Source organism: Callorhinus ursinus, unplaced genomic scaffold (assembly GCF_003265705.2).
Source record: "Callorhinus ursinus isolate GAN/ISIS: 27379988/994484 unplaced genomic scaffold, GSC_fseal_2.0 scaffold121, whole genome shotgun sequence".
NCBI classification, from domain to species: Eukaryota; Metazoa; Chordata; class Mammalia; order Carnivora; family Otariidae; genus Callorhinus; species Callorhinus ursinus.
The window spans coordinates 49,009-65,168 of NW_027397183.1; the positions used below are offsets into that span (position 1 = coordinate 49,009).

Consider the following 16,160-nt stretch of genomic DNA (forward strand, 5'->3'; position numbering starts at 1 on the left):
TCTCAGGGTCTAAAAGAATATGGCATCCATTTCTGTTTCCACCTTCCAAATCCATAAGTCAAGCTAACGCAGAACTATGCAGAGATGGGAATTCTGGGAAATGTGCTTCCAGTTTAGGAATGAAAATTGACAAATTCACCACAGTCCACCTCTTGTGGACTTGGTGTCTGTGTGGTATTCCTCCTGCTCCTTTTATGGGCGCCTGGGTGGCTCAGTTGGTTGAGCGACTGCCTTCGGCTCAGGTCATGATCCCAGGGTCCTGGGATCGAGTCCCACATCGAGTCCCACATCGGGCTCCCAGCTTGGCAGGGAGCCTGCTTCTCCCTCTGACCCTCTCCCCTCTCATGCTGTTTCTCTCTCTCAAATAAATAAATAAAATCCTAAAAAAAATAAATAAAACCATTATTAACTTTCAAATAAAACAATAGGAAAATCATGCTTTCTTCAAACAATGAAAACATGCTAGCCCTTTCCCCCAAAAGAATAAAATCCCTTGTGATGTTCATTCCTCTTACAGTTGAATCACATTCATTCCCCCTTTGCTTCGATTAAAAGTTGACTACTATCAACACATGTTAGTTAGCGGTAGTGGGTTGGAAGAGGAAAGATAAAAATACTGGTTAATACATACATAAAAATACTCATATCAAAATAAGGAAAAAATACCCATATTTATTACAGTTCTTCTGCAACTGTACTGGTATTTATAACTGTCTTCTTCACTACTCATTCCATATTTCCTTTGCCCCTAGCAAGCACCAACCTCAATGTTAGCAGGTATCTTGCCTGGTGGAGTGATCCATAAACCCTCATTCCCAAAGTCTCTGGCCCATTCTCTGTCTTGCCTGTACTGGATTGTTGCAGTTTTCCATTGACTTTTAATCAGAGTGCAGTGAGTTCCAAAGGGTCTTCTGAGGCTTTCGTGCGTTCCTCAAATATTCCTCCTTACTTACATTTTTCCCTTGTGGTCAGGATCAGTCATCCCACTCAGGAAAGTAACCTTCTTTACCTGTTGATACCCGTCCTGAGGATCCCCAAATGGCCAGGTGGCATGCCCACTTTAATACAGCCATTATTGCACCTGTTGCTGAAAGCACTTCTCTCTTGGGAACTAAGACTTCTGGATTAGCAGATCCCAAAGTTACAGAGGTGGGTGGGAAGCAAAATGTTCAGTAGCATATGCCTAGGGGTAATAGTGAGAGGAGCCACTCCCATTTCTACTGCTTGGTTCCCAAACCTTCGAGAAACAGCACCATCTATTGGTTGCTAATTTAGAGTATATGCAGTCCTGTGAAATTTGTCCAGCTCCTCAAGGCATTGTCATCCAGCTGGCACTGAAACTGAATGTTCAAAAACCCGTTCTACTGCCCCATCAGGTTAGCTACTTCAGGTAAAACCAGTGAATGAGCATGAGCCCAGGGCAACTGTCAAATGAGTTCTTGGCCAGAAGCAACGCTGTATGGAATTCCATGAAATAGAAGAGGCATTCCGGAAGTACACACAGATGGTTGTTTTAGCAAAACCGTTCAGGCAGAGAAGATAAAACCATAATAAAACTATTCCAGTGAGAATAAAACTGTGACACCCCCCCTCGCCCCGCCCATGATGCAAAGGTCCTGTGTGATCAGCCTGCCATCCTGTGGCTGACTGATATCTTCCCTTTTTGCCAACGGGGAAGTGGTATTGTATCATAGGCTGAGTTGTTCTTTGCTATTGGCTTTTGGGCAGTCAGTAGTGGTTGTAGCCAGGTTAGCCATGGCGAATGGAACTCATGTTGCGGAAACCATGTATACATATTATACCTATTCTGGATCTCCGTTTGTGGGCCCATTGGGCAGTCCTAGAATTCCTTTTTTTTTTTTAATTGTATTTATTCATTTGAGAGAGAGCAGGAGGGAGGGGAGAGGCAGAGGAAGAGGGAGAAGCAGCCTCCCCGCTGAGAAGGGAGCCCAATGAGATGCTCCATCTCAGGACCCTGGGATCATGACCTGAGCTGAAGGCAGATGCTCTACCCACTGAGCCACCCAGGGGTCCTTAGAATTCCCATTTGATTCTTTTTTATGATTTTCATTTTTTGTGTGTGAGATTCTCTATTAGAACATAGAACAGGGGCACCTGGGTGGTGCAGTTGGTTAAGCGTCCAACTCTCGGTTTCGGCTCAGGTCGTGATCTCAGGGTTGTTAAATTGAGCCCTGCATAGGGCTTGGCGCTCAGCACGGAGTCTGCTTGAGAATCTCTCTCCCTCTCCCTCTACCCCTCCCATTGGTGCTCTCTCTTTCTCAAAATAAATAAATAAATCTTAAAAAAAAACCTAGGATACTCAATGACATTGTATATTCCTTTTGTTTCATGTATATTATTTGTATAAATAATTATATAAAATATACATATATATGTATGCATATATATGTATTTTGAGGTCTGCTAAAATCAATATCCTGGGAGTTGGTTTCTCTTGACTGCTGTTTTTTTCTTAAGTATGAATTAAATGGGCCTAATTTTTTTGTTTCTTTGTATGTCTAGTACTTTTTATTGTTTATAACACATTTTGAATGATACATTGTAGAGACTCCAGATTCTGATATCTTCCTCCAAAGAGTATCAATATTTGTTCTACTAAGCAATTTGATTACTAACCCATGACCTCGAATTTGTGTAGCACTGGATTTATGTTTTGTTTAGGTGGATCTTTGGAAAGTCCAAGGTCTTTCCCAAAGCTCTCTAACTTGGTGTGACTCAACCTGGAAACCCCGATTCCTCTGTTAATCTTATCAGGGCTTGGTTTTAATATTTGTCAGGAAGGGTCAAGAGTAAGCCTTACACTAAGGTGTGGTTTTCACACCTAAAACAGAGCATTTCTGGAGTATCAGCTGATGCTCAGAGTGGTAGAGTTGTTAACAAGGCCTGAATCCCCATGTTGCCAGCACTGATCTCTAGGATCTATTCTGTTTTCCATCTTGTAGCATCTGTCATCTGGTAAGCCAGACTGGATAGTAGCTCTCTGCGCATAAGCAGCTCTACACTCAGCAAATGACCTGCAGGGGACCTAATGTGGACTTCTGAAAACTGGCATCTAAACTCTTTTCTCCTTTCTGATGCTCTGCTCTAACGATTCCCGTTGCTTCAGCAGCCCTAATTTTGATCTCTGCCTTCACAGCTCAGTCTGAACACCATATTCTGCTGGGATTCCAGCTTGCTATACCATCATCAGATCATTTCCCCAGTCCTCTCTCAGGGAATCACAGTCTTGCACTACGTCTGTCCAGTGTCTGTAAACAGGTGCTTCACATATTTTGTCCATTTTTGTGGTTGTTTAAAGCAAGACTAATCTGGTGGTATTACTCTGTTATAGTTGTGTGTAGAAGACCTAAATTCTTGCCAGTGCCTTTAAGGCAAAGGTGCCTAAAATGGCTGGCTCAGTTGATGGAACATGAGACTCTTGATCTCGGGGTTGTAAGTTTGAGCCCCACCCCACATTGGGTGTAGAGAGTACTTACAAATAAAATCTTAACATAAAAATAAAATGAAGGATTTTAGGGGTGCCTGGCTGGCTCACTCATTAGAGCATGTGACTCATGATCTTGAAGTTGTGAGTTCAAGCCCCATGTTGGGTATAGAGGTTATTTAAAAAAGAACAAAACTAAAAAAAAATAAAGTGCTTTCAAAAACTTTTTTTTAAAAAGATAAAATGAAGGATTTTACAGATTACTGATTTCAATTTTTTAAATCCTTGTTTTATTTATTTATTTATAAAGATTTTGTTATTTATTTGTCAGAGAGAGAGAGTTCCACACAGCAGGCAGAAGGAGAAGCAGGCTCCTGATGAGCAAGCCCTGGGATCATGACCTGAGCCAAAGGCAGACGCTTAACTGACTGAGCCACCCAGAGTTCCCTAGATTACTGATTTCTAAATAATTTGAATGCTATTTTCCACATTTATAAATAACCTAGCCGAAGGGTTTTGTTTTTACTTTAACAAATACTAAGAATGATGGACTCACTTTCAGCATGCACCACAAGGAAATCTGAGCTAAGTATCCTGTTCTCTGGGCATATTCCCATGCTTGAACTTGAAGAGTGGCAGGATATGCCACCCCAAAATATGCCACTTTGACATAAGGATTGTTTTGAGCTAAAGGCATGTGGAAAACAGCAGGTGCAAGAAGAGTGCTCTGATCTCCACTTTCCTTCCTGAAAGCAGGAGATAAACTCCCTATACCAGGAGGAAAGAAACATCCTTGTCACGTGAGACAGGAAGTCAGGGCCCAGAGAAATCTGTGCAGACCTTGTTAAAAAAAACTTATATCTTCCTTTAATCTTCCCACATATTTTGCTTTTTCACAATTGCCTCCCTCTCTTTAGCCTAGTATAAAAACACTTAGGCCTACCCACTTCTTTGGACTTTCATTTCCCTATTGGACTTCCCATGTTCGTGTAAAAATCAATGGGCTTTTCTCCTATTAATCTGTCTTATGTCAACTTAATTCTCAGGCCCATTTGGAGTCCCTGAGACAGTAGAGGTTAAGTTTTGCCTTACCTAATAGACTCTCCTAGGACCACAAAAGAGGGTTAGCAAAAGGACAACTGTAAGGTGCCTGGTCCTGGTAGAAGGAACGTTGTGGAGGCCTAGTAGACCTAGTAGAAAATGTCAGAATTCCCAGAATCAGATGAGTGGAAGAGTGAGAGGCTGATTAGAAAGACAAAGACTGGGAGGGGAGGCCCAGAAAGACAGGCTGGCCTTAGTGGGGACCAGTCCCTGGAATGTGTCTCTTTTCTCTTCTTCCCCAAGTCTGTAGCTCGTAGTTCTGAATCTTCCTTCCCATCCTCTTCCCCACCCTTGCTCCTGGGTGCACCGGGTCTTTTCTCCCAAGCACACAGATTTTAAACCTCTTTTCTACAGATGACTCCTTTTTTGATCTGCTGAAACCTGCACATGCTTCTTGGAATAAGGCTTTTAAAGATTTATTTATTTTGGGGGGGGGGCAGAGGGAGAAAGAATGTTAAGCACACTCCCGGCTGAGCCCAGAGCCCCACATGAGGCTCAGTCTCACCACCCTGAGATCATGACCTGAGCCGAAATCAAGAGTCCCAGGCTAAATCAACTGAGCCCCCCAAGTGCCCCAGGAATAAGGCTTTTAATGCGTAGAACAGAACATTTAAAATTACAAGTGAAATCAGTTACTTTCAAATCCAGTTGTCTTTGTGCCTTTTCTCATAGTTTGATAGCAGAGGGAATGAGGTAGCCTCTGAGCTGGGCAGCTGAGCTTAAGCAACCAACCTTCCATGCGCCGACTCAAGACGATCCTAGAGTTGGGGTGGTAAAGAATAAGAATCTTGGGTTGTGCCAGTCTCAGAGAAAGTGAATCAACTCGACTTCATTACTCTTTACCATACAAACCGAAAAAAAGTAGTGGTCCCTGGGAGCCGAGATCCAAGGGGAAGGGACTGCGCGCCGCCTCGTGGCCACCTCGGGGATCCTCACGGCACCGGCCACCGCGGGTGCCCAATCCGAAGACAATAAAATAAAATGCACTGGACGCTGGGCGATGCTCAAGACCTTAAAATTAGAAGTCGAGAGCGCTACAAACTGAGCTAGCAAGACGACGAGAAGTAGATGCACTTCTTTTCCCCCTGGCCGCTTGGAATCGCTGCCCAAATGTAAAATACCTGAGCCAAGACCTCGGCGTGTTGCTGACCAGGAAATAGGTTTGTAGAGAGTTTAATAGATTTCCTCCTGCCCACCGCTGATTGGCACTAAATCACAATCCCGGCCTAGGATCTTCCAACTTCTGAGCTTAAGGAGGGACCAGCGTAGTGGATAGAATAGTGCTGCGTGGAGACGGGGTCCGGCTGAGGGAGCAACTCCAGCACCCCCAACCCCCCCACCTCCCGGCCTTACTAGAATGGCCTTTCCTGGTGCTAGTTTGCCCCCAGACTGAACCCCAGACTTCCATGGAAAGGACGTCCAGGATAAAAGGATTTTCAGTCATCCCAAGAGGTCCCACCGAGACCTACCACGGATCCTCACCTCCTTGGCCCTGTTACTGGAATTTTCCAACCCTCCACGAGAATCGTGGGCGCTTTTCTCCAAGTTCTTTAGGCACGGGTGAAAGTTGACGTGACTCCAAGTGCACTTTCTGTGCCCCAGCCCCGCGGGTCCTCTGCCTCTTCTTTGGGGGCTGTTGGGAACTGAGATTCAAAGGAACACACAGATTAATAAATACAGTGTTATGAGCTACGTTTATAAAGAAAAAAAATACCGAATGCATGCTTGCAGGTAGCCCGCAAATGGCTACAAAGCTACAGGGAACTTTCAGCCCTGTTCATGGGGGATTAAAGCGACAGCTGTCATCGTCTTACTCAGTACAAGCATTACTCACTTTACTCCAGTAATAATAGTAAATTCACTCGGACACCCTGTTCTTTGGAATTCTTTATCAGCCTCTCCTACCGTTGCCTACCGTGCACCTCCTTGAAGTACAGACGGTCACATTCGTCCACATTCCGCTGCAGGGTGCAGGGGCGCGGAGGGGGAGCACGCAGCCGGCTCCGGGCCAGGGGCGAGGGGCTGGGGCCGGGCCCGGCCTCCGGGGGGTGGGGCGGATGGCTTGCAGCGTTTCCTCCCCTCCTACCGAGAGCAGGGGACTGTGGGCCGCCCAGCAGCTCCGAGGCCCGCGTTCGGGAAGTCGCCAGGTCCAAAGGGTGACATCTAACGGCGCTGCCGTCTTTAAACCAAGCATTTAAAAGAGGAATATCTGTCTTTTCGGAGTCAGAGCACCAACCGCACACAAGAGACGGCAAGTGGCGGGTGATTGAAATTAAGGAAAATCGTCATTTTCAGTTTTCTGCGCCTTTTTGTTCAGCGGCTGGAGTGCTCGCGCCCTCTCCCTGGCCGCTCACCAAGCTGCCCCACGCCCCCTCGCTTCCTTCTCCGGCTTCCCGGGTTCAGCCCTGGACACCGCAGCCCCGGACCGCCAAAGCTGGACTGAGGCTGCGTGGCGGGCCAGGGTGCGGAGCTCAGTTCCGCACCAGTGCGCACCAGTCCAGAGTCGGGGTCTTCGCCGCGCTCTCGGTCAGCTCTGGGAACAAACGCGCGTCCGCCTCGGAGAAACCTTTGCCGTCCTCCCTCTCCCGAGCCCCTCGTAGGACTAAAAGCTTAAAAGCCCACACTGGAATTCTTGGCCCCCCTCGGCCCCCACGGCGGAATGGATCCTTCACCAAGCATTTAGGGAGTGCCTACTAGGTGCCCGGCCCCGGGCACCCACCTCGCTGCAACGCGAGCCACACCCGGCCCTGCCGCGTTGCAGCGAGGTGGGTCAGTGGGGGTAGCGCCCTTCTCATGCGCGCCCCTGGTCCTGCGGGGGCTCGCGGTGAGCGCCACGAGTCAATCGGAGCTAAGAATGGGAAGGTGGATGATTTCAGCGCCAGAGGCTGCGGGCGACCCTTGGAGCCAGGAGGCTCTGGAGGCGGCGAGGAGCAGGCGGAGAGGCGGTGGGTCTGGCGTTGGGCTCCCCGAGTTCCCCAGGGGACTGGCCCCGTATCGATGTTCAGACAGGCCCAATGACACGACCCGTGGCCTCAGTGTTTCCCGCGCCTCCGGTTTCCGGAGTGGGAGAATGAGAAGATGTCCCTAGCCAGAGGTTGGAAAGCAATTTCTGAGATCAGGAAATGAGTTTAAGAAGAACGGTTTCCGTGTCTCTGTGGCGCAATCGGTTAGCGCGTTCGGCTGTTAACCGAAAGGTTGGTGGTTCGAGCCCACCCAGGGACGGTCCCTTTTACTAGCAACTTGCAACCTTAGGTTACCTGTTAGTGACCTTATTTATCCTCGGAGTCCTCTGGACTTCTGCCCACTTTAAATCAGACGCCCAAGTATGCAGCGGGAAGACTCAAACTGCATAAAAGTGCCTAAAAGAAGGAATTTTTCTGCAAAGATGTTTTTTTCAATAGCCCGCCTCTGGGCCTTACTTAGCCCAGAGACACTGCAGAGCCCCTCACTTCCTGAAGCTGGGTTTTTACGACTGCACATCCTGGAAACTAAGAAATCCCAAGAATTGAGAACAACAAAACCGGTCTTCACTTGGGGTGAAGCCTCTAGTCCCGGCTGGAAATTTTGGTTCTGCCACCATGTGGCTTAAACAAATTAGGAATTTTCTGTGCCTCAATTTCTTTGTCTATATGAGGGGGCAAATAGGAGTACTTCCCTCATGGATTAATGTAAATGTTAACGAGATATGCACATAAAGCATTTCACCATTTAATAAACACTTAATAAACATTAGCTACTGTAACTCTTTTCAGGGGCGTTTCCGTTTCTGTTATTTACTTCATCCTCTTAAATGCGTATCTTTTCATGGTATGGATGGGTTATTGTGTATACAAACGTTTCTTAATTGTGGACATGACATTGATTCTAATGTTTACTGTTATAAATACTTGTTCAGAGAACATTCTTATACAAATATCCTTATCGGTTACGCATGGATTTGCCTAAAAGAGATTCCTGGAAGTGGACTTTCCTAATCAAAGTATTTGTCATTGCTAATTTTGCTAATTCCTGACTGATGGCCCTCCAAAGAAGCTGTACCTGGTCATATCCCCACATTCTAAGAGAACGCTCCTTTCTTGGCAACCCAAACTGACATTTACTAGCAGTACAAATCCATCACTTTTGCTTGGGGAATGTTATTGCTTGTTGGTCTCACACATTGCTGAGTCTTGCCGGTGAGGCGCTGGTGCTCCCACAGTCTCCTTTGTTCTCTTGGCCCCTGGGGACCCTGGGGAAGTGGTTCACACGGTTGGATTCATAGGACTGTAGAGGTACAGGTCCCAATATTCCTGTGGCAGAGAGCCCAGGCTTCTGCTGCTGAAGAAGAACCAAGAACTCACCCTTCAGAGTGGGACCTTCGTGCGTGGTCCTGAGCCAAATAAAAATTGGAAAGGAGAGATGTTTAAAATTTTCATCAGATTGCGACTTCAGACGATGGATCTTTTAAATTTTTTCTTATGGCAGCAAGAGGAGAGATTGCATTCTCAGGACTTTATTTGGGGGAACTTAGGTAATGGTGGCTATTCTGTTGATTTGTGGAATTGTTCCCTCTATGCTGGTATGTGACACTTGTTACAAAACCTTGTCTGGTGAGCTGAGGTGAACAAGTAGCTAAAGGAAACTTACAGAAAACAGAAATGGGGAGGCATTCTCAAACAGATTTCTAAAGTCTTACTTTGATCTTTTCAGAGGTTTTGGGTGGTGTCCTAGCTCAGGCTGCTGTAACAAAATGCCATAGATTCGGTGACTTAAACAACATGCATTTATTTCTCACAGTTCTGGAGGCTGAAAAGTCAAAAATCAAGGTGGTGACCCACTCAGCTCTTGGTGAGGCCCCTTCCTGGCTTGCAGGTGGCTGCCTTCTCAGTGTGTCTTCAGAGGGCAGAGAGAGGAGGATCTGGTGACCTTCATATTTCTATAAGGTCCCATCATGGGGTGCCACCCTCATGACCTCATCTAAATCTATTTACCTCCTAAAGGCTTCACCTCCTAATACCATCACACTGGGGGTCAGGGCTTCAGCATATGAATTTGGGAGGGACACATTCAATCCACAACAGGTGGTAACATAAAGAGGCATTTCCTGAGTGTTTAAAATGCTCTTTATATAAAGTGACCAGATTGTAGACTTGAGAACAATCACTTGCAGGTGGGAGCAGGACTTGTTCTGTAGTTCTTTGATCTTTTCCTCCTAGAGGAATTGTGTGTGTGTGTGTGTGTGTGTGTGTGTGACAACAGAAAATCAAGAGATTATAGAAAGATACATGAAAAAAATTCTTATTTCCTCTGCTCAAGCTCCAAGTTCCCAAAGGCAAAATACTAACCTGATTGTTTATAATAAACAATTTTATTTTTAATAAAGCAAAACAATTGTATTTTTCAATAAAGTCAACAAGCATGGCTTTATTTACTTTTATAACAAAGTTAACTACCTCCTTTATAAATATAGATTAAAAACTTCAGGTGAACCAGGCTATCTTCACGTGCTATAACTCAGACTTGCCTGTAGGCCGCTGAAGCCACAGGGCAGGCTATTAACCCCCAGTCCAGTCCCCTGACAGCGTGGGCAAGCCACATTCTCTGGGAAATTCTTAAAGCATCATGATCTAGAAATTCCACAGGATTTTCGTTCCTTTCTTCCTTCCCTGATCTGCTTGTCTGCTCTGAGCTGGAAGCTCACAGATACTAATACCTCCCCTCCAAAAAAAAAAAAAAAAAACCTTAAAGAAAAATTCCTGCATTTCAAGATTCTGGTCACATTACCAGTATTTTTATGGAAAAGAGAATCCAGCTATGGTATGAAAAACATACATCAGTTCTGTAACTTTGTTTTAATGAAGTTGGAGAGCTCTGATAGGAAAATGGGGTTCTGACAAAGATGGGAGGAAAATTTAACTTAGGGTCTATAATGATCTAAGGGAAAGAAAGATTGAACCAAATACTTAACGCAGCTCCAGTCCAGACATCACACAGGTCTAAAGACAACAAGCAGATATGCTCAGGTCAGTGAGATAATTCAGGAAATACAAAATCTTTTTGAAAAACTTATTTGACACCAAAATGCAGCTAATGATGAAATTATTTTACAGTGAAAAGCTCAGAAACATAGAACTGTACCACACAAAACATGAATCCTAATGGAAACTAGGGACTTCAGTTAATCAATGTATCAGTGCTGGCTCCGTTGTAACAAACGTCCCACACCAATGCAGGTGATTAATAATAGGGGAGACAGTGGGCGTGGAGGACAGGGTGTACTTTCTGTTCAGTTTTTCTCTAAACCTAAAACTGCTCTAAGAACTAAAGTCTATTAACTTGTTTACAAACCTCAAGAATGAAAAGGCCATCTTTGCTTGGTATTCTGCATCTGTCGCTCCAGATCCCTTCTCACCATTATCCACTTTACTGTCTGCTCCAGAAAGTTAATCTTTTTGAACTGCACAAAAGCACCTCTGCCCCCCTGGCTTCCTGTTGGCTGCAGTCCATGGGATGCATTGAGTAGGGCTGGCAGGGTGGGAAGAATAGTAGGAGGCCAGGGTAAGTCTTCCCTGTAGGCTGACAGTGACTGTGTTCTTTGCTATGCCTCAAAGCCACAGCTGTTGTCTGGTGGACTGGACTACAGCCTGGGCTACAACTATCACTTCTCCAGGTTCCAGAAACATCTGTCTCCCCTTGCCCCGTCAGGCCTAGTCATGGGTCTCCACTGTTGCTCCTGCTGGGATATATCACACCATCTTTTCCCGAGTGGGGCCCAGGAAGCCTGAGCTGGGAAGTCCCAGGAAATCCCCCTAATACTCAGCAGGGCTGGCCTTCAGAGAGCCTCAGAGAATTTGCCACCCAAGCCTCAGGGAGGTCACCACATCTCTGTTCAGCTCGTTGACTTTAAGTTCTTTTAATCAGTGATTGGTTATTTCCATCTCTGAAAACAGATACTGTTAATTCTTCATTTTCTAGTTTTAGGTACTTTATCTCTCTTCTACCTACTCCCTCTACAATTACCACTGTGTGTGCACGTGTGCACACACACACGTCCCACTTCCCTGTCTTCCCAATTGTGAGGATTAATTTTATGTGTCAACTTGGCTAGGCCATGGTACCCAGATATTTGGTCAAACATCAGTCTAGATGTTCTTGTGAAGGTATTTTTTAGATGAGATTAACATGTAAATAAGGAGACTTTGAGTAAAAGGGATTACTCTCCATAATAAGATTGGGTCTCATCTAATCAATCGAAGGCCTTAGGGGAAAAAGACCAAGGTTCCCCCCAAGGAGGGAGGAATTCTGCCTCCAGACCCTGTCTCAAGGTTAGAGCTACAATATCAGCTCTTCCCCTGGGTCTCCAGCCTGCTGGCCTATCCTGAAGATTTTGGATTTATCAGCCTCCACAATCATGTTAATTCCTTAAAACAAAAATTTCTCTCTTTCTCAATAGATAAATATAGATATATAGATATAGGCATAGACATTTTATATACACACATATATTTCCTAGGTATGTATATATATTTATATATTTTCTGTTGGTTCCATTTCTCTGGAGAACTCTAATACATCTATATACTTATATCATAATTCTGATGAGATCAATGATTATTATTTTAAATCACATAATTTAATGTGATCAATTTTTGTGGAACATTTTCTCCTGGCTTTAACAATTACCTTATTTTTCCATTTGCTTAGTTTTTCATGCATTTATTACTAAATCATAACCAGTTTCGGGCGCCTGGGTGGCTCAGTCGTTGAGCGTCTGCCTTCGGCTCAGGTCATGATCCCAGGGTCCTGGGATCGAGTCCCACATCGGGCTCCCTGCTCTGCTGGAAGCCTGCTTCTCCCTCTCCCACTCCCCCTGCTTGTGTTCCTGCTCTCACTGTCTCTCTCTCTCTGTCAAATAAATAAATAAAATCTTAAAAAAAAAATTAAATAAAAAATAAATAAATAAATCATAACCAGTTTCTTTCTAGTTCTGTAAATCTCCCCTTGACACATTGAAACACAGTTTTGTTTCATTTGTTTTTGTTTTTGTTTTCAAAGAAATCTCCTGGTACATTCCTGTCTCCTCCAGTCTGGACCACTTGATCTATAGGCCTTCCCCACAGCTGTCATCATAATACCTCCCTTTACTTCACCATCATCTTGGGGTTTCCGTTGCCTCTTTCTTTTGTTAGGTCCTCTGCTTCATGGGTTACAAGTGGTCTTCTTTCTTTCTTTCTTCCTTCCTTCCTGTTAACGGTGTATATCTTCCAATAACTTCTGTAGAGAATTGCTTAAGAACTAAACTCTTTGAGACATTGTATGTCTGAAAATGTCTATTATATCCATATCCATTAATTGATATTTTGCTAAATAGAGAATTTTAGGTTGAAATCATTTCCCCTCAGATTTTTCAAGGCATTGCTTCATTGTTTTCTCTTTTCTAGAGTTGCTGTTAAGAAAGAAAAAATAGCTCTTCACTGCTGTCAGCTTAGAACTGGCCTGACTCAAACACCTGGGCTGTGATGTTCTCCAGTTAAAACTAAAAAATTTCTCAGAACACCAACATCAGACAAAATCACTCTCTAATCATGATGAAGCAAAGGAAAAAAAAAAAAAAAGAACTACTTCATGATTGTTTGAAGGCAGAGAACTGTCAAGCATCCCCTGAACTGAGAAGGCACTTTGAGATGGAAAAACAAATCAGACAACAGTTGACACTGAGTTTTTATATTGGGTAACTTACTGGCCGGAAGGATTGGCCCATGATCCAGTCAGCTGCTCGGCTATTCTCCACAAAAATCCAGACCTTCACTCACTCACAGATCATATAAGGAGATGGGACATGAGGGGAGAGCATAACAGTGAGATCCAAGTGTACACGCAAATGTGATTAATAGCTAACATTAACAGACCTCCTGGTGCCATCTGTGCATCAGGAGGCCAAAACCATGTTGTTGAAGTTTGTATCTTAATGGACCTGCTGTAGGCCGTAACAGAACTAACTCTTGGTGCTCTTTTCTCCTCAGTGATCATAAGACATGAACAGTAATCTTTGGGGTGGAGGGCAGCTTCTGAAGAACATAACACTAGAATGAGCACCAAGCAGACAAGTCAAAATGCTGGCCAAAAATGGAGTCAGTATGGCCAGCATTCCTACAATGGTCATGTCTCAGCATGAATGGAACACAGTCCAAACCACAAAGAATGACCAAACTTCCCCTTCCTTTCCCAACCACTAGTAGTAACTGTTGCTTCTTTACCAGTTTCATATTTGGCTCTGTTTCACTCCTCCCACTTTTTGAATAAAAATTATTAAGATTTCCAAAGGTAGAATTGCCCCCACAGTTCCCCACGGTGTATGTTCTCTCTCTTGTTGCAATAAGCCAAAAATCCAACTTTGTTTGATCACAGGTTTGTTCCTGATGGTTATATACTGGAGCGCATCGGCACTGTAGAGAAGGCAGATGCCATTCTGATTCTTGACTATTTACATTAAACTCTTCTCTCACCTCCCTTCCCAAAAGCTTGCAGGATCTCTCCTCTTTGTCCCTACTGTTTTGAAACTGTTTGATCTGTTTTTATCCACTATACTGGGCACTTACTGGGCCCTTTCAGTAGGGGAATTCGGATTTCTTGTGTATCACTCCAGAGATGTTTACGTATATACAAGTAAAATTGTCCATCTCTTGCAAACACCATTACCCTTTTGATACAAATGATTGCACATTATAAGACTGTTGCTTTGGAATCTTCACTTGATTTATGTCTCAGTGAATGTAAGTTACCTTTTGCTATAGAACAAGCCATCTCAAACTTACTGACTTAAAATAACAATACTTTATTATTTTTTAGGGCTTCTGTGAGTTGGAAGTTTTTCTGTTCTGGGCCAACTCATTTGGGACTGGTTGGTGTAGATGGCTCAGTCACCTGTCTGGGGCACAGCTGAATTGACTAGAAGAGCGGGGATGGATCTTTTTCTCCTTGTGATCTTGTGATCTTTCCAGCAGACTAGCTTGAGGGTCTTCAGATCATGGTCTCAGGATTCCAAGTTAAGCCCCAGTGTGCAAACATTTTTCAAGCTTGCCTCAGGTTTGCTAAGGCACCAGCATTGGCCCAAGCAAGTCACAGAGCCAATCCTATACACAGAGCGGTGGACAAATAAGCCCCACCTCCTGGTGGGAGGAGCTGCAAAATATTAAACCATTTCTTTTCAGTCACACCATATTGGAATATCAGGAGCTTCCTCATTCTTTTTTACAGGTAGCTGAACCATATTTCATTGTGTCGTTGTATATTTAGTTACTCCCCCAAATGGTGGACATTTAGAGAGGTTTCCAGTCTTTTACTTAATGAAAAATGCTCCATGAATAACCTTGAATATGTTTAATTTCACACATGTGTAGGAATAATGGGATAAATTTCTAAATGTGGATTTTAAAAAGTAAAAAAAAGTTTACATTTTTTAGAAGGATTTATTTATTTATTTTTATTTTATTCATTTATTTGACAGAGAGAGAGACAGCGAGAGAGGGAACACAAGCAAGGGGAGTGGGAGAGGGAGAAGCAGGCCTCCTGCTGAGCAGGGAGCCCGACGCGACGCCGGGCTCGATCCCAGGACCCTGGGATCATGACCTGAGCCAAAGGCAGACGCTTAATGACTGAGCCACCCAGGTGCCCCTATTTACATTTTTGACAGATGTTGTTAAAAGGGCATCCTGGAGAACTTGGACCAATTTACCCTTTCATATTTAAGCTCTCCAACATATTAAACTTTAAAAAATTTTAGCATTTCTTATTGGTCAGAAGTGTTATTTCAGTGTTTTAAATTGCATTGCTTTCATTAATAGCAACCTTGAATGTTGAGTATCTTTCCTTATGAGCAATAGAAATGAATATTTTCTGTTCTTTATATGTTTGCTCCTTTTATTGGGTTGTTGGCTTATTTCTTGTCGGTTTGTAGTTCTGTAAATATTAGGGAAATTAGCCTTTTGTATATATATGTGTTCTACGAATGTAGATGTTGGGTACGGCTTGGTGAAGTTGGTGCAGCCACAGAAGAGAAGCAGGCTTGAAAGGAAGAAGTTTATTATACTCACAGTCCCAAAGAGAGGGGGGTCATGTTGTGCAGCAGAGGGCCACAGAGGGGCATAACCAGCAGGGTGCTCAGTTTCACCGGTGGGGAGTAGAGACAGGAGGACCTGTGGGCCAAAGTCTTTACTGGATCTTGGGTGGGGTCCACGGAAAGCAAACCAAGAGAGGTGGGGACAGAAGGTCAGGGGTGAGGGAGAAGGGAAGAGAGGAAGGGGAAGTTAGAGTCCAGCAGTTGGGTTTGTTATCAAGGGGTTTCAGCTGTTTTGGGTTGTGAGTTCACAATTAGGGCAATGAGAAGGATGCTAACCACCAAAGCATGAACTTAAAATGGGGGATTTTTAACGCAATGCGAGTTGCAAATATTTCCCCAAATCTGTTGTTTGTGTTTGGACTTCACTTAGGCAGATACCATTCGATTTATGTAGTCAAATTTATTGATATTTTCTCTCAGGACTTGTGAGTTTATGTCATAGAACAGCTTTTTTCACATACACACCAAGATAATAAAATAATTGTTTCATGTTTCTACAAGAACTTTTATGTTCCT

The 16,160-nt window shown here is 44.1% G+C and overlaps 1 non-coding gene across 1 annotated transcript; it reads left to right on the top strand.

Moving 5' to 3' along the window:
* Positions 1–7,694: 7,694 nt before the first annotated feature.
* On the top strand, positions 7,695–7,768 carry TRNAN-GUU (transfer RNA asparagine (anticodon GUU)). Its single transcript has one exon. It is a non-coding gene; the product is annotated as a tRNA-Asn (tRNA).
* Positions 7,769–16,160: the final 8,392 nt, after the last annotated feature.